Source organism: Ranitomeya variabilis, chromosome 5 (assembly GCF_051348905.1).
Source record: "Ranitomeya variabilis isolate aRanVar5 chromosome 5, aRanVar5.hap1, whole genome shotgun sequence".
Taxonomy (NCBI): domain Eukaryota; kingdom Metazoa; phylum Chordata; class Amphibia; order Anura; family Dendrobatidae; genus Ranitomeya; species Ranitomeya variabilis.
In genome coordinates this window covers 179,600,361-179,619,115 of record NC_135236.1, presented here as the reverse complement: position 1 = coordinate 179,619,115, position 18,755 = coordinate 179,600,361, and positions in this window count along the sequence as shown.

Here is an 18,755-nt window from a genome sequence, read left to right as displayed (position 1 = left end):
AAGGGATCAGCTGACGCCGCACAGTCTGCAGCGGGTGTAAGGACCCGAGTGCGAGAGGCGAACATATGTGCTGCGCCAGGCCATGAATCCCAGCCCCGCAGTGTTTTAACAATGTTAAGACACCGCGGGGCTGGGATTCATGGTCATCGCGAACCGCAGCGGCCGACATTAAATGAGGTCAGAAGATAGGCAGCGCTAACAGCGCTAGGCCAGGGGATAACACGACGGCGCAGACTCCTGTACAGCAAATAACAACGCTCAGGAGGCTGCACCCAGCACCAAGGTGGGATTCTTGACATCTGTGCTGCGTCTCATTACAAAGGGAACTCGCGCCTCCAACACAGTTTGACTGTATAAAGGGCTAAATGTTATACGTGTTTCATTCAGCGTGTGCAAGGAGCAAAATTAAAAGAGCAACCTTTGACTTGTGCAGCACTACTGCTGCATAAGCTGTGGCTCTTCTACTTTGTAACCCCTGAGGGGGGGTTAAAGGTTACCTTTGAAATTGGTTCAAGTAGGCTTCGGCCTACACTCTGCTCCCCCTGCAGAGCCCGGGCTCCAACACCGCCAGTTGGGGCCCGGTACTGCTGGCTGCACAGAGCCAAACACCAGCCAATGTGTCAGTGGGGTTCAGCACCGCCAGCTGTTCCCCTGCTGTGCAGCCGGCAACGTGTCCTGCAACAGCCACGCAGGCACAACAGACCCAAAGCTGCCGCCAGTGCAGGCTTCGGCCTACACTCTGCTCCATCTCCTCCTCCTGCTGACCCCGGGCTCTAACACCGCCAGTTGGGGCCCGGTACTGCTAGCTGCACAGAGAAAAACACCAGCCAATGTGTCAGTGGGGTTCAGCACCGCCAGCTGTTCCCCTGCTGTGCAGCCGGCATCGTGTCCTGCAAAAGCCACGCAGACACAAGAACTGAAATTGAAGGGAACCTGTCCCCCCTCCCCCAGGCGTTTGTACGTTTTTAAGGCCACCTTGTACAGCGGTAATGCTGCATGTGTGCAAGGTGGCTCATAAACGTATTCTCCTCGCACATGTGGAACTGAAAACACGTCTGAAATGTGTCCTCTGTGTGACCATTTAACCGTCCCGGGGGTGTGACTTTCCTTTGTAATGACACGCTGCAACCCCCTTGGTAGCGCTGCCCGTCTTCTGGCATCATTGTTTGGCTGCCTGCGCCTCTGCGGCCGCCCTGACCCACACAACGCCCCTCGGTGTCTTATTTCTTGGGACTGCGAGGGTGTGATTGATGGGCATGAGCAGTGCATCAGTTCGCCTGTCCCTCATCTCCTTCCGCCTTCTTCAGACTGTGCGGCTTCATGGCCGTGGCATGCGATAAGGGATCAGCTGACGCCGCACAGTCTGCAGCGGGTGTAAGGACCCGAGTGCGAGAGGCGAACATATGTGCTGCGCCAGGCCATGAATCCCAGCCCCGCAGTGTTTTAACAATGTTAAGACACCGCGGGGCTGGGATTCATGGTCATTGCGAACCGCAGCGGCCGACATTAAATGAGGTCAGAAGATGGGCAGCGCTAACAGCGCTAGGCCAGGGGATAACACGACAGCGCAGACTCCTGTACAGCAAATAACAACGCTCAGGAGGCTGCACCCAGCACCAAGGTGGGATTCTTGACATCTGTGCTGCGTCTCATTACAAAGGGAACTCGCGCCTCCAACACAGTTTGACTGTATAAAGGGCTAAATGTTATACGTGTTTCATTCAGCGTGTGCAAGGAGCAAAATTAAAAGAGCAACCTTTGACTTGTGCAGCACTACTGCTGCATAAGCTGTGGCTCTTCTACTTTGTAACCCCTGAGGGGGGGTTAAAGGTTACCTTTGAAATTGGTTCAAGTAGGCTTCGGCCTACACTCTGCTCCCCCTGCAGAGCCCGGGCTCCAACACCGCCAGTTGGGGCCCGGTACTGCTAGCTGCACAGAGCCAAACACCAGCCAATGTGTCAGTGGGGTTCAGCACCGCCAGCTGTTCCCCTGCTGTGCAGCCGGCAACGTGTCCTGCAACAGCCACGCAGGCACAACAGACCCAAAGCTGCCGCCAGTGCAGGCTTCGGCCTACACTCTGCTCCATCTCCTCCTCCTGCTGACCCCGGGCTCTAACACCACCAGTTGGGGCCCGGTACTGCTAGCTGCACAGAGAAAAACACCAGCCAATGTGTCAGTGGGGTTCAGCACCGCCAGCTGTTCCCCTGCTGTGCAGCCGGCATCGTGTCCTGCAAAAGCCACGCAGACACAAGAACTGAAATTGAAGGGAACCTGTCCCCCCTCCCCCAGGCGTTTGTACGTTTTTAAGGCCACCTTGTACAGCGGTAATGCTGCATGTGTGCAAGGTGGCTCATAAACGTATTCTCCTCGCACATGTGGAACTGAAAACACGTCTGAAATGTGTCCTCTGTGTGACCATTTAACCGTCCCGGGGGTGTGACTTTCCTTTGTAATGACACGCTGCAACCCCCTTGGTAGCGCTGCCCGTCTTCTGGCATCATTGTTTGGCTGCCTGCGCCTCTGCGGCCGCCCTGACCCACACAACGCCCCTCGGTGTCTTATTTCTTGGGACTGCGAGGGTGTGATTGATGGGCATGAGCAGTGCATCAGTTCGCCTGTCCCTCATCTCCTTCCGCCTTCTTCAGACTGTGCGGCTTCATGGCCGTGGCATGCGATAAGGGATCAGCTGACGCCGCACAGTCTGCAGCGGGTGTAAGGACCCGAGTGCGAGAGGCGAACATATGTGCTGCGCCAGGCCATGAATCCCAGCCCCGCAGTGTTTTAACAATGTTAAGACACCGCGGGGCTGGGATTCATGGTCATCGCGAACCGCAGCGGCCGACATTAAATGAGGTCAGAAGATGGGCAGCGCTAACAGCGCTAGGCCAGGGGATAACACGACAGCGCAGACTCCTGTACAGCAAATAACAACGCTCAGGAGGCTGCACCCAGCACCAAGGTGGGATTCTTGACATCTGTGCTGCGTCTCATTACAAAGGGAACTCGCGCCTCCAACACAGTTTGACTGTATAAAGGGCTAAATGTTATACGTGTTTCATTCAGCGTGTGCAAGGAGCAAAATTAAAAGAGCAACCTTTGACTTGTGCAGCACTACTGCTGCATAAGCTGTGGCTCTTCTACTTTGTAACCCCTGAGGGGGGGTTAAAGGTTACCTTTGAAATTGGTTCAAGTAGGCTTCGGCCTACACTCTGCTCCCCCTGCAGAGCCCGGGCTCCAACACCGCCAGTTGGGGCCCGGTACTGCTAGCTGCACAGAGCCAAACACCAGCCAATGTGTCAGTGGGGTTCAGCACCGCCAGCTGTTCCCCTGCTGTGCAGCCGGCAACGTGTCCTGCAACAGCCACGCAGGCACAACAGACCCAAAGCTGCCGCCAGTGCAGGCTTCGGCCTACACTCTGCTCCATCTCCTCCTCCTGCTGACCCCGGGCTCTAACACCGCCAGTTGGGGCCCGGTACTGCTAGCTGCACAGAGAAAAACACCAGCCAATGTGTCAGTGGGGTTCAGTACCGCCAGCTGTTCCCCTGCTGTGCAGCCGGCATCGTGTCCTGCAAAAGCCACGCAGACACTTGCTCTTGTACCTTCTGCTCCCCATCCTGGTTCCAGTACCGTCAGCTGGTTCCGGGCAGAGCCTTTGGCTTAGGTGCCTCCCTCTGGGTATCCGAGTTCCACCAACGTCAGATGGTCCTTGGTAGTGCTTTCAGGCACGGGTACCTCCTGCTTAGTAACCGGGTTCCAGTAACGTCAGCTGGTCTTCGGTAGTTCCATTGGCTCTTGGACCTTCGGCTACCCATCCGGGTTCCAGCACCGTCAGCTGGTTCTCGGCAGTGTCTTTTGCTCTTGTACCTTCTGCTCCCCATCCTGGTTCCAGTACCGTCAGCTGGTTCCGGGCAGAGCCTTTGGCTTAGGTGCCTCCCTCTGGGTATCCGAGTTCCACCAACGTCAGGTGGTCCTTGGTAGTGCTTTCAGGCACGGGTACCTCCTGCTTAGTAACCGGGTTCCAGTAACGTCAGCTGGTCCTCGGTAGTTCCATTGGCTCTTGGACCTTCGGGTAGCCATCCGAGTTCCAGTTCCATCAGCTGGTTCTCGGCATTTTCTCAGCCTTCTTGTACCTTCTGCTACATTTCCAAGTTCAAGAGACTAAACACGATGACCCGGAAGACCACCCCTAAGATGACGACGACACCAGAGACGACAACCACCGTGATGACGACGACCCTGGAGACGATGACCCCGAAGACCACCCCGATGACGACGACCCCGGAGACGACGACCCTGAAGACCACCCCGATGACGACGACCCCGGAGACGACGACCCTGGAGACGACGACGACCTGGAAGACCGAGAAGCAGAAGAACAAGAGGCTGCAGAACAAAGAGCAGAAGAACATTAAGCATAACACTAAATATCAGAGCAAAAAATATTATCTAAATTATAAGCAGAAGAAGACTAAGCAGTGTATGGGGGTGAGTCCGTTCCTCCTCGTGGTGCCCCTGGATAAAGCCTGATGCTGCAGGCCAAACTGAACGCGGACAAATGTAACTCTTTTGTGACAGGCAGAACGGAAGGTGTAATCTTCAAACTTTTATAGATAACAACTACGGGAATGCCTGTCACAAATAAGAATATGATGAAGAAGTAGAATATGATGAAGATAATAGTAAAATAAAAAGAATATGAACAATGTAAGAAAAAAAATAATAGGTAGAAGATGAAGAAGAAGATGAATAAGGTGAAGAAGTTGATGTCAAAGAAGCTGATGATGAGGATAATGAAGAAGAAAGTGTGGGAGAAGTAAAAAAGAAGGTGAAGGGCGTGGAAGTAGTGAAACATCAATATCTGACAAAATAAAAAAAAATTAACATAGTCAAAATCTTTCTACCGCCGAACGTCATAAAAAAAAACAAAAAACCTGCTATTCTATTACATTGGGCTAAACCTCTGTGCCTTTAATGTCTCCGCCACGTCCCCCAATACATCCTACATTATTCTTAGTTGTTTTCCTTCATGTAGAATGAACCTACAAGTTTATAAAGGGTTTATTTTAATTCCGATATTTTCGTCCCATTGACTTGCATTGGGATCGGGTATCGGTATCGGATTAGATCCGATATTTTGACGGTATCGGCCGATACTTTCCGATACCGATACTTTCCGATATCGGAAAGTATCGCTCAACACTAGTGGTGATCAGGTTTCAGCATCCTTACCTCGGCCATGGCTCTGAGCACTAAACCCCTTTACTTCTGGGCCTCCAGGGAGGCTGCAGCTCTGGAATATTACAGCACTGGAGGATAATGGCTTCCTGATCACATCACGTTTCATTCTTCTCAGATCTTTGGCAGTTAATGTGGCTTTTTTTCTCTCCACATGTTTTGTGACCCTGTTTAATATTTCCAACAAACCTTTTTGATGGTTTTGTGTTCACACCCCAACATCTTAGCAATTTCAAGATTCCTGCATCCCTCTGTAATACTTTTTTTTTACTTTTCAGAGTCAGTTAAATCTCTTTTTTTGGCTCATTTTGCCTTAGGAAAATATGCTGCTTAATTCTGCACATCTTGATAAAGGGTGGTGATATCTTAACCCCTTCACCACCTTGGGTTTTTCCGTTTTTGAGTTTCCATTTTTTGCTACCCTTTTTCCCAGAGCCATAACTTTTTTTATTTTTCTGCTATTATGATTCTCCAGGTCATTACTAGTTTGTAGATACCAAACATGTATAACTTCTTTTTTTTATTTAAGTGGTGAAAAAAAATTCCAAAGTTTCTTTAAGAAAAAAAAAAGTAGCCATTTTCCGAAACTTGTGGTGTCTCTGTTTTTTGTGATCTGAGGCTCGGTGAGGGCTTATTTTTTTGCGCACCAATCTGGTGTTTTTATTGATACCATTTTGGTGTATATACGATCTTTTGATTGTCCATTATTGCATTTTAATGCAATGTTGCGGCAACCAAAAAGAATGTAATTCTAGCATTTTTACTTTTTTTTCTCGTCACACTGTTTATCAATCGGATTAACTTTTTATATATTGATAGATTGGATGATTCTGATTGTGGCAATACTAATTGTTTCCTTTTTCTTTATTGTTTTATTTTGAATGGGGCAAATCGGGGGTGATTTGAACTTTTATATATATTTTTTTTAATATTGTTAAAAACATTTTTTTTTACTTGCTTCAATAATTTCCATAGGAGACTAGAAGCTGCTATAATCCTATTGCTTGTGCTACACAGAGCGACACTTCAGCCCTGATCTATGTAGCTAAAATGATCACTTGCTATGACCGTTGACTGCTGGACGGCGATCATATCCGGTAATCACAGGGGTCTGCTGCAGACATCGGGTTGTCAAGCCAACCCGTCAGCGACCTGCGGTCATGTGACAGGCACCTGTGGACGGGATTACGGACTCGCTTCCGGCGTGAGCATGTTAAATGCCGTTGTCAGAGATTGACAGCTGCATTTAGCATGTTAACAGCCGAGAGGGGATCGTGATGCCAACCGTGACTGTTAGAGGCACATGTCAGCTGTTCACATCAGCTGACATAGTAACATAGTTATTAAGGTTGAAGGAAGACTTTAAGTTCATCTAGTTCAACCCATAGCCTAACCTAACATGCCCTAACATGTTGATCCAAAGGAAGGTGAAAGAAAAACCCATGTGGCAAAGAGTAAGCTCCACATTGGGGAAAAAAATTCCTTCCCGACTCCACATACGGCAATCAGACTAGTTCCCTGGATCAACGCCCTATCAAGGAATCTAGTATATATAACCTGTAACATTATACTTTTCCAGAAAGGCATCCAGTCCCCTCTTAAATTTAAGTAATGAATCACTCATTACAACATCATACGGCAGAGAGTTCCATAGTCTCACTGCTCTTACAGTAAAGAATCCGCGTCTGTTATTATGCTTAAACCTTCTTACCTCCAGACGTAGAGGATGCCCCCTTGTCCCTGTCTCAGGTCTATGATTAAAAAGATCATCAGAAAGGTCTTTGTACGGTCCCCTCATATATTTATACATTAAAATAAGATCACCCCTTAGCCTTCGTTTTTCCAAACTAAACAGCCCCAAGTGTAATAACCTATCTTGGTATTGCAGACCCCCAGTCCTCTAATAACCTTCGTCGCTCTTCTCTGCACCCGCTCCAGTTCAGCTATGTCTTTCTTATACACCAGAGACCAGAACTGTGCACAGTATTCTAAGTGTGCCTGAAATGTGACGGGCTCATTGCTGGAGCCCGCAGCAAACAGGGGTAGCCCACTTTAGACAAAACTATATGTCTAAGGTGGGAAAGGGGTTAAGCCACTCCAGGTCTTATTACACAAATACACATCACCTGATTTTCTTCATCCAATAAGTTTACATAGCTTAGAGCCGGAAAATCAGCAAAAAATGATGATATGGTCAAAATTCTTGCCGAATGATAGTGCACACAGTATACATAATGTAGAGGTGCTCTGAATTAGAATGGTAGAGTTGGAAGGGACCTCCTGGGTTATCTGGTCCAACCCCCTGCTCAAAGCAGGATTCACTAAATCATCCCAGACAGATGTCTGTCCAGCCTCTGTTTGAAGACTTCCATGGAAGAACTCACCACCTCTCGTGGCAGCCTGTTCCACTCATTAATCACCCTGTCAAAAAGTTTTTTTCTAATATCTAATCTGTGTCTCCTCCCATTCAGTTTCATCCCATTGCTTCTAGTCTTTCCTTGTGCAAATCAGAATAAAGATGATCCTTCTACAATGTGACAGCCCTTGAGATATTTGTAGACAGCTATTAAGTCTCCTCTTAGTCTTCTTTTTTGCAAGCTAAACATTCCCAAATTCTGTAAATGTTCCTCATAGGACATGGCTTGGAGATCATTCACCATTCTGGTCGCTCTTCTCTGAACTTGCTCCAGTTTGTTGATGTCCAAAACTGGACACAGTATTCCAGATGAGGTCTGATCAAAGAGGAGTAGAGGGGGATAATTACTTCACGTGATCTATATATACTGTATGCTTCTGTTAATATATCCCAGAATTGTATTTGCCTTTTTTGCTGCTGCATCACACTGTTGACTCATGTTCAGTCTGTAATCTATTAGTATACCCAAGTCTTATTCACATGTGCTATTGCTTAGCCCTATTCCTCTCATTCTGTATATGCTTTTTTCATTTTTATTGCCCAGATGTAGTACTTTACATTTTTTCCTGTTAAAAAACATTCTGTTAGTTGCTGCCCACTGTTCTCGTTTATTTATATCTTTTTGAATCCTCTCTTCTCTATTATTAGCTATCTTTTCTAGCTTTGTGTCATCAGGAAATTTAATTAGTTTACCCTCAATTCCTTCATCTAAATCATTGGTAAAGATGTTGAACAATACAGGGCCCAGGATAGAGCCCTGTGGTACCCCACTTGAGACATTCTTCCAACTGGATGTGCAGCCATTTACGAAAACTCTTAGATATATTCTCTTGATAAGAAAGGATTAACTCATGCTGAGGTGCAAGCTGTGAACTGGATACAGGTTCTGAAATAACCTGGTCTGCTGCCATGTCACTCTCCAGCGTCTCCCCTTTTTATAGCTCACTTGTGGAGGAGTCTTCAGCACAGAGATAGCGGATTAAATGTGGAGTTGGCGAAGATGATGGATGTCTTATATCCCACTGTGCAGGAAACTCTGCGGTTTACCAGTGGATAGACTGGATGTAATGTCGGCGGCATGACCTGTGATCACATAACTGCCATTCCTAGCACCGGTACTAAAGAGTTCTCACAGCATGAAGTGCGTGCTATGTGAGGATTCACATGTCTGCAGTCACATAGAGTGACTGCAGACTTGTAGTTTAGGACCCAGACAACCCCCTAAAAAGGGGGAACACTGATCAACAATCCACAGGATAGCTGAAAAAAAAATAATCACTGGGACCACCATCTATCTGTAGAACTAACCCTTATTCCTCTGTACTGTATGACTGCAATGGAGAGTTATGGACGCACATGTGCCTTACTGCTCAATTCAATCTTTGGATACGACAGAGATAGTGGCCTGCTTCCATCAGAAATATTCCGGTGGAAAAGAAATGAAATATGAAGATCTTGTCCCTTTGTTTTAATTTCAGTTGTATTATGAAATATGTTGCAGCTTCTATATCTCATACTCATCACAGAAATATTGATACGAAGAATTCTAGGACTAACCTGTCAAGGCCTTCACCATGAAGTAGATCATGGACAGCTGTCAGGATTTCCTACCAGCAGCAAATTATTAAATAAATAGGAGCACATAATAATGACATTTATGGAACTAGTAAAACTACAAGCCTAGACCTGGTTTTATACCATACGAAATAATTTATGAATCTCAGTGGCATTACATCTAGAGCTGGCTGCATACAAATACCCAGGAATGCTTGCAGCCAGTTGGAACATTTGTCTAGACAATCATGGGTAAAGTATTTTTATATACACTGAAAGGATCTGTTCTGCATGTAAAAAAGGAGAAATATTAGACAGCAAGGCTGAATGTAGAGCAGCTTCATCCATACAATTTCGGTAACTCCACTCTGGGAAGATTTAACCTTCAACCAACTTGAGCGCGGTAATATTCCTTCATTTCCTTTAACAGAGGAAAGGTTAATAATAGCAGTGGAAGTGATAAAACCCTATGCACACCTACTTCTCTCCTAGGGTGCATATTATTATGCCAAGAAGAGAAAATTAATTCATGTGTATTAAGGAGCCGTCAAGTAAAGGTGTGAGCATAGAGCGCGCAGGGGGGAGTAGGGGAGCAACCCTTCTGTTCAGGAGAGCGATACCCTGCACAAATCAGTGTATCTAGACAATGATTTCACTGGGAACATAGCCGCTTGAGGGGTAACGTGGTAAATTCTCTATATCCAATCCTCAATCACTCAGGCAGGGAGATGTGCGTTTTCTGGATGCTCTGAGCAGACGTGTGATATGGAATTAAATGAGCTGGAGGAGGTGCAGTGAGGACCAAGAAAGTATGCCAAGAATACTAATCCTTCAGTTTATTACAGTGGGAACATTACAGGATCCAGCAACCTGGAGACCATGAAAACATCACGGATACTGACAGTCTGTAATCTAGGATTCTTCTCACATAAACCCCCCCAAGAAATCATGCTTTCCACAGTTAACGCTCTCAATCTTATATTCTGTAGGTGGACAGCGTAGAGAATCACACAGTTATTGTTGTTTTGGGGGAAGTCATAGTGTTAAAACTGAAAAGATATTGAGTAGGACATCAATAATGTCATAAAATACAATTTTTTTTGCAATTGGAGTAAATTGAGCAATTTTTTAAAAGTTGCTCATTAAGCATTATCCAATCAAAAAGGCAGAGGAATATTCACAAAATCCAAGGGTTTATGTAGAAAGCAAGAAGAGATAAAATGAGAAAGAAATAACGGGGCACGGAGGTCCAACTTAGACGTATGCAAGCGTCATAATAAAAACAAAATGCCCATTACAAGAATATTAGCAGAACTAGTGCCGTTAAATGCATTTATAGGAAATGAGTAGAGTGAGAGGAGAGAAAAACAGGGAAGGAAGAGAGCGAAAAAAGCTAAATAAAAAGGAAGGGAAATGGACCAGGGATTCTCCCCAATCTTTGCTCTAACGCCACCACCCAACCCAGAAACAACGGGTTGTAAAGAATATGGACTTCAGATGTTTGGAATAACCCTGTATGTAGATATACAGGGTTATTCCAAACATCTGAAGTTATCACCTACAGTGCTTGGCTTTTATGGCAGTACCATAGTCAATGAATGTAGTAGTAATAGTATGCAAGTGCAGCTATTACTTCATTCCACTGGGGTGCTTCCAAATCCCATTCATAGAACCCCTCCAATAATTGAGCTAGGAATAACTCTAACCCTTTACCAACTTCCGCTGTACATGTATGGTGCAAGTCGATAGACGATGTATGTCAGAGGCTCACTTTGTGATCCTTATGCATATATACAGCAGATAATAGCTGTAAGAGGAAAGACAGACGGCTGTATTCGTTGTGCGAGGATTGCATCGCAGTGCACAGACTGGTCCAGCAGCACTCCTGATGTAAGCATGACATTTCTCTGCAGCTGTCATGCTCAGGTCAGGAGAACTGACGGTCAGTCTGAGGATTTCAATGCGATCCTCGCACGAGAAATATGGCTGTCTGCCAGCCCCCTAACACACAGCCAAGACCTGCCTTTAGCAACTGTGGGTGGACTGGAACTCCGCTCACAACTGTTATCCTGTTAAATGCTGCAATCAAACCCTGGGGCATGGGGCCACGTCATTCTATGTACCCATCATTGTTCCCGTGACTCGCTGACTTGCTGGGCACCGATGGGTTGCTATAACATCGATTGTTGCCTGTCATCATGGCGCTCTTTTGAAACCCAAATCGAATCTGGACTTCAAAGGAGACTGTGATTTTTGCTATATACAGCAATACTGGGGTATCGCTGCATATAGCACAAGTGATTAGATGATCACAAGTTCAAGTCCCCTAAAGGGACTAATAAAAGTAAAAAAAAAATAAAATGAATGGTGCTATCCAATAGTAAAACGTGTCCTTCTGTAGTGCCCCATGGCCGCAGGGTCGAGGGGTACCCGGTACCGGGCCTCTGAGTCTCGGTCCTGGGGTTGTCACGGTGGCTAGACCCGGTCCGTGACCCTGCTGAGGAGCGCCCAATGAAAGGTGTGGGTGGTGACGATGTTGTGGTGCGGTGCAGGTCGCAGTAAATAACGAGGACACCAGGTTGCAGTCTCTTTACTGAAGGCCTCAGGATCCTCAGTCCGGAATATGGTTAACCGGGCTGTGGGAGTCCGGCCGGTCCGATGGCACCTCCAGAGTTCCCTTTGCAGGTGGAAATCTGTGCCTACCTTCTAGCGCTTGTTTGTTGTGGTCCTCCCCTGCTGTGCTTACGGGATAGTCCTCACAACTGTTGTGTCTGTTTCTGAAGTTCCCTCACAACTCGATTATGATGTTCTGCTTCGTCCCCCAGATGATATGGCTAGGACGCACCCGTACAACGGGTAGGCTCGGAGCTCTTCCGGGACCCTAGTGTCGCCCCTCTCCAGTTGTTGCCCCCTATGTCTTCTTAGGTGATTTGAGTGAGACAGCCAACCTATAACTGACTGTCCTGCCGTAGGTTTGAAGTTAGGCCTGGAGCTCTATACTTCCTCGGCGTTCCGGCCACCGGCTACGCGCCTCAGTAGGATGTTGCCTCGTCTTACAGCACGACTCCTACTGGTGTTTCTCCTTGTTGCGTCGATCTCGTTTCTCACTCAGCACAATAAACCTCGCTTCTTGTCCTTTCTTAGGGCACCGCCGCAACGCAGTGCAGGTGCGGTCCCGTAACGTTCTTTCTGTTCGCTAGGCCTCTGTCAGGATCCCACCCCTGACAGGGACCCCTCTGAGTCTCTCCCCGAAACACCCTCTGCCACAGGATGTTGCCTGGTTCCAACCCAGTCAGCTTCTCACTAACTTCCTCTCTAACCCCCAGTTTTACCAGATTGTGAGGAGTGGCCTAATACATAGTACCCTTAGCTCCCCCTGGAGGCCAGACTGTGAAGTGCATTGGTGTCTGTGATAACTGGTCAGGTGAACCCCTTCAGTGCCATCAGACGTACCATAGCCCCCCTTAGCGGCGGAGCATCAGTACTGCAACGACCAGGACTCTGGGGTGCTGCACTTCCAACCCCCCTCCATATATGAACTGAAAAATATTTTTTTTATGGCTCTAGGAAGAAGGGGAGAAAAAGTAAAACCACAAAAATTGTCCATTTCAGGAAAGGGTTTTAGGATGTCAATATCCATTGTCCGTGTCCCAGGGGTTGTGTGGAACAAAACAAAAAAGCTGAACAAACGGGTCTCCAGAGAAGCTCTCTTTTATGAGCCTATATTAAATTATAGGGGATTTATAATAATCTATATGATTTATTTTAGATTTGGTCCAATCATTGCAAGAACCTTGCAGCTCACTAGGAAGTGATGTAACTCCACTAGCGAAAAAGATCCATGTATATCTGTTGTGGTTGATATTTACCTTATAAGTAATGATAGTAGAACTAAAGTGAGATAGAAAGGGAATTAAGGCCACGTGCACACATTGGGTATTTGGTCAGTTTGTTTACAAACACGTCACCACTTCTGAATTTATCACCCACTCCTGGTTTTGTCGTACAAATACAGATGTAAAATACTGACCAAATACTCACCGTGCGCATGGCTTAACACAGACAAAGATGCATTAGTGGAGATTAATGGGTGGGATCTGCACTTTCCTTGTAATTTATGACGATCTTCAGATTAACCCAAGTCTAATGTTGCGATTTGGAAATACCTTGGAGGATAAAAATTCTAATGAGCTGCAGGCACTGACAATTTTATTGTTACATCACAAGAGATTTTTTTGTTCAGGGTAAGGGGTAATTCAGATGACTGCAATGTGGATTATTTTAGGATCCATATTACAACAGCTTCTGGCCTGACCCCAGGTTTAAATATCCAAAATTACATGCCAATTTCTAATTTCAATGTTTGCTGTTGACTCCCACACACGATAGCTGTCCCATCCTGCTGAAATTGGTTGGTTTGGAAAACATTTGCCTAATATGTATGGCCAACTTTAGGTAGTTCTATTACTTAAAAATGTGAGGGGCATTCATTAAATATTTCCCCTGAACCACTTCCTGTGGATTGAGAGCAATGAAACTTGGCACAGTTATTAGTGCTTCCCTACATAGGTGCCACCTAGGGACACACACGTCTCCCATCTCTTTAACCCATTAGTGACAGAGCCAATTTGGTACTTAATGACCGGGCCAATTTTTACAATTCTGACCACTGTCACTTTATGAGGTTATAACTCTGGAACGCTTTATCGGATCCCGCTGATTCTGAGATTGTTTTTTCCTGACTTATTGTACTTCAAGATAGTGGTAACATTTCTTCGATATTACTTGCGATTATTTATGAAAAAAATGGAAATATGGCGAAAATTTTTTAAATTTTGCAATTTTCAAACTTTGTATTTTTATGCCCTTAAATCAGAGAGATATGTCACGAAAAATAGTTAATAAATAACATTTCCCACATGTCCACTTTACATCAGCACAATTTTGGAAACAAAATTTTTTTTTGTTAGGGAGTTATAAGGGTTAAAAGTTGACCAGCAATTTCTCATTTTTACAACACCATGTTTTTTTTAGGGACCACATCACCTTTGAAATCATTTTGAGGGGTCTATATGATAGAAAATAACCAAGTGTGACACCATTCTAAAAACTGCACCCCTCAAGCTGCTCAAAACCACATTCAAGAAGTTTATTAACCCTTTAAGTACTTCATAGGAACTGAAACAATGTGGAAGAAAAAATGAACATTTAACTTTTTTTTGCAAACATTTTACTTCAGAACCATTTTTTTTAATTTTCACAAGTGTAAAAACAGAAATTTAACCACAAATTTTGTTGTGCAATTTCTCCTGAGTACGCCGATACCCCATATGTGGAGGTAAACCACTGTTTGGGCGCACAGCAGAGCTTGGAAGTGAAGGAGTGCCGTTTGACTGTTTCAATGCAGAATTGGCTGGAATTGAGATCGGACGCCATGTCGCGTTTGGAGAGCCCCTAATGTGCCTAAACAGTGAAAAAACCCCACAAGTGACACCATTTTGGAAACTAGACCCCTTAAGGAACTTATCTAGATGTGTGGTGAGCACTTTGAACCCCCAAGTGCTTCACAGAAGTTTATAACGTAGAGCCGTGAAAATAAAAAATCGCATTTGTTTTCACAAAAATGATTTTTCGCCCACAAATTCTTATTTTCACAAGGGTAACAGGAGAAATTAGACCACAAAAGTTGTTGTGCAATTTCTCCTGAGTACGTCGATACCCCATATGTGGGGGTAAACCACTGTTTGGGTGCACCGCAGAGCTTGGAAGTGAAGGAGCGCCATTTGACTTTTCAATGCAAAATTGACTGGAATTGAGATCGGACGCCATGTCGCGTTTGGAGAGCCCCTGATGTGCCTAAACAGTAGAAACCCCCCAAAAGTGACCCCATTTTGGAAACTAGACCCCCCATGGAACTTATCTAGATGTGTAGTGAGAACTTTGAATGCCCAAGTGCATCACAGAAGTTTATAATGCAGAGTCGTGAAAATAAAAAATATATTTTTTTTAACAAAAAAGATTTTTTAGCCCCCAAGTTTTTATTTTCACAAGGGTAACAAGAGAAATTGGACCCCAAACGTTGTTGTCCAATTTGCCCTGAGTATGCTGGTACCCCATATGTGGGGATAAACCACTGTTTGGGCGCATGGCTGAGCTCGGAAGGGAAGGAGCGCCGTTTTGGAATGCAGACTTTGATAGAATTGTCTGCTGGCGTTATGTTGCGTTTGCAGAGCCCCTGATGTACCCTAAACAGTAGAAACCCCCCACAAGTGACCACATTTTGGAAACTAGACCCCCTAAGGAACTTATCTAGATATGTGGTGAGAACTTTGAATGCTCAAGTGCTTCACAGAAGTTTATAATGCAGAGTAATGAAAATAAAAAAATATTTTTTTTCCCACAAAAAAGATTTTTAGCCCCCAAGTTTTTATTTTCACAAGGGTAACAGGAGAAATTGGACCCCAAAAGTTGTTGTCCAATTTATCCCGAGTACGCTGATGCCCCATATGTGGGGGTAAACCACTGTTTGGGCGCACGGCAGAGCTCAGAAGGGAGGGAGCACTATTTGACTTTTTTAGCGCAAAATTGTCTGTCGTGTTTGGAGACCCCCTGATGTACCTAAACAGTGGAAACCCCCCAATTCTAACTCCAACCCTAACTCCAACACACCCCTAACCCTAATCTCAACCCGATCCATAATCCTTATGACAACCCTAACGATAATCACAACCCTAACCCCAAAACAGCCCTAATCTCAACTCTAACCATAACCCTAATCAAAACCCTAAATCCAACACATCCCTAACCCTAATCTCAACCCTAACCTCAAACCTAACCCTAATCCCAATACACCCCTAACCCTAATCCCAACCCTAACCTTAACCCTAATCCTAACCCTAATCCCAACCGTAACCCTAATACCAACCCTAATCCAAACCCTAACCCTAATCCCAACTCTATCCCTAATTTTAGCCCCAACCCTAACCCTAACCCTAATTTTAGCCCCAATCCTAACCCTAACCCTAGCCCTAACTTTAGCCCCAACCCTAACCCTAAGGCTACTTTCACACTTGCGTCGTGTGGCATCCGTCACAATGCGTCACACTTGCGTCGTTTTGGACAAAAAACGGATCCTGCAAATGTGCCCACAGGATGCCTTTTTTGCCCATAGACTTGTATTACCAACGGATGGCCACACGTCACGTCCATCGTGCACTGGATCCGTTGTGTTTTGGCGGACCGTCGTCACAAAAAAGTTCAATGTAACCTTTTTTTTGTACGTTGCGTCCGCCATTTCCGCGCATGCGTGGCCGTAACTCTGCCCCCTCCTCCCCAAGACATAGACTGGGCAGCGGATGCATTGAAAAACTGCATCCACTGCCCACGTTGTGCACAATTTTCACAACGTGCATCGGTACGTCGGGCTGACGCATTGCGACCGCCCCGTACCGACGCAAGTGTGAAAGAAGCCTAAGGCTACTTTCACACTAGCGTAGTACTCGGCCCATCGCAGTGTGTCGGGCCGACGTACCGACGCTAGCGTTGTAAGCGCTGCACAACGGGTGCAGAGGATGCTGTTTATTCAACCCATCCGATGCCCCATTGTGAGGTGCGGGGAGCCGGGGGCGGAGTTCCGGCCGCGCATGCGCGGTCGGAAATGGCGGACACGTCGCACAAAAAAAGGTACATGTAGCGTTTTTTTGTGCCGACGGTCCGCCAAAACACGACGCATCCGTCGCACGACGGATGCGACGTGTGGCAATCCGTCGCAATGTGTCGCTAATGCAAGTCAATGGAGAAAAAAACGCATCCTGCAAGCACTTTTGCAGGATGCATTTTTTCTCCAACGACGCATTGCGACGGAAGCCAAAAAACGCTAGTGTGAAAGTAGCCTAACCCTAAATTTAGCCCCAACCCTAGCCCTAACCCTAACCCTAGCCCTAACCCTAATTTTAGCCCCAACTTGTCTCTCCTGCCGGCCGGCAGATGGCAGCAGATGGCGGGCGCACTGCGCATGCGCCCGCCATTTTCTTTGCAGAGGAAGAAGCCGGCCGGCAAGAGGAGACGCAGGAGGACCCGGGGACACCGGGTGAGTATGATAGGGTCCCCGAATCCCCCTATTTCTCTGTCCTCTGATGTGCGATCACATCAGAGGACAGAGAATTACAGATCGCTTTTTTTTTTGCGGTCGCCGGTAAACAGTTAATTACCGGCGATCGCAAAACAGGGGTCGGTAAAAAGCGACCCCGATCATGTTCTTTGGGGTCTCGGCTACCCCCGGCATCCGAGACCCCAAAGATCTTCCGGGTGCCGGGCGGCGGGCGCACTGCGCATGCGCCCACCATTTTTTCCCAGAAAAAAGATGGCGGCGCCCATCGGGAGCCACGAGGAGCACCGGGGGAGATAGGTGATTGAGTATTGGGGGGCTATTGGGGGCCATCGGGGACACTATTTCTCTGTCCTCCGATGTGCGATCACATCGGAGGACAGAGAAATTAAATGGCAAATCGCGTTTTGTTTTTTTTTTGTTGCGACCGCCGGTAAACGGTTAATTACCGGCGATCGCAACTCGGTGGTCGGTAAAAACCCCCCGAATCATGTTCTCTGGGGTTTCGGCTACCCGCGGCAACCGAGACCCCAGAGAAAATCCGACTCTGGGGGGCGCTATTCACTTTTTCTTAATTTAATTAACGGCGCTGTGGTTTAAGTACCCTTAGCGGCCGCCGTTAAAAGGCGTATCGGCGGTCGTTAAGGGGTTAAGCAACTGTAAACACCTCGCTTGTGGAAGTCAACAGGTTGCTTCAAAAGCCACGTTGCGACTTCGGAAATAAGAGTATCATCATCTGGAAAATGCTTGCCCTTCAAAAATAACTTAATTGTTGGAAAGAGGTGGATGTCCGATAGTGCGAGGTTGGGTGAATTCGGGGGATGCAGTGGAATTTTAACCCCTTTACCCCCCAAGGGTGGTTTGCACGTTAATGACCAGGCCAATTTTTACAATTCTGACCACTGTCCCTTTATGAGGTTATAACTCTGGAACGCTTCAACGGATCCCGGTGATTCTGACAATGTTTTCTCGTGACATATTGTACTTCATGATAGTGGTAAAATTTATTTGATATTACCTGCGTTTATTTGTGAAAAAAAGGAAATTTGGCGAAAATTTTGAAAATTTCACAATTTTCCAACTTTGAATTTTTATGCAATTAAATCACAGAGATATGTCACACAAAATACTTAATAAGTAACATTTCCCACATGTCTTCTTTACATCAGCACAATTTTGGAACCAAAATTTTTTTTTGTTAGGGAGTTATAAGGGTTAAAAGTTGACCAGCAATTTCTCATTTTTACAACACCATATTATTTTTTAGGGACCACATCTCATTTGAAGTCATTTTGAGGGGTCTGTATGATAGAAAATAACCAAGTGTGACACCATTCTAAAAACTGCACCCCTCAAGGTGCTGAAAACCACATTCAAGAAGTTTATTAACCCTTCAGGTGTTTCACATGAATTTTTGGAATGTTTAAATAAAAATAAACATTT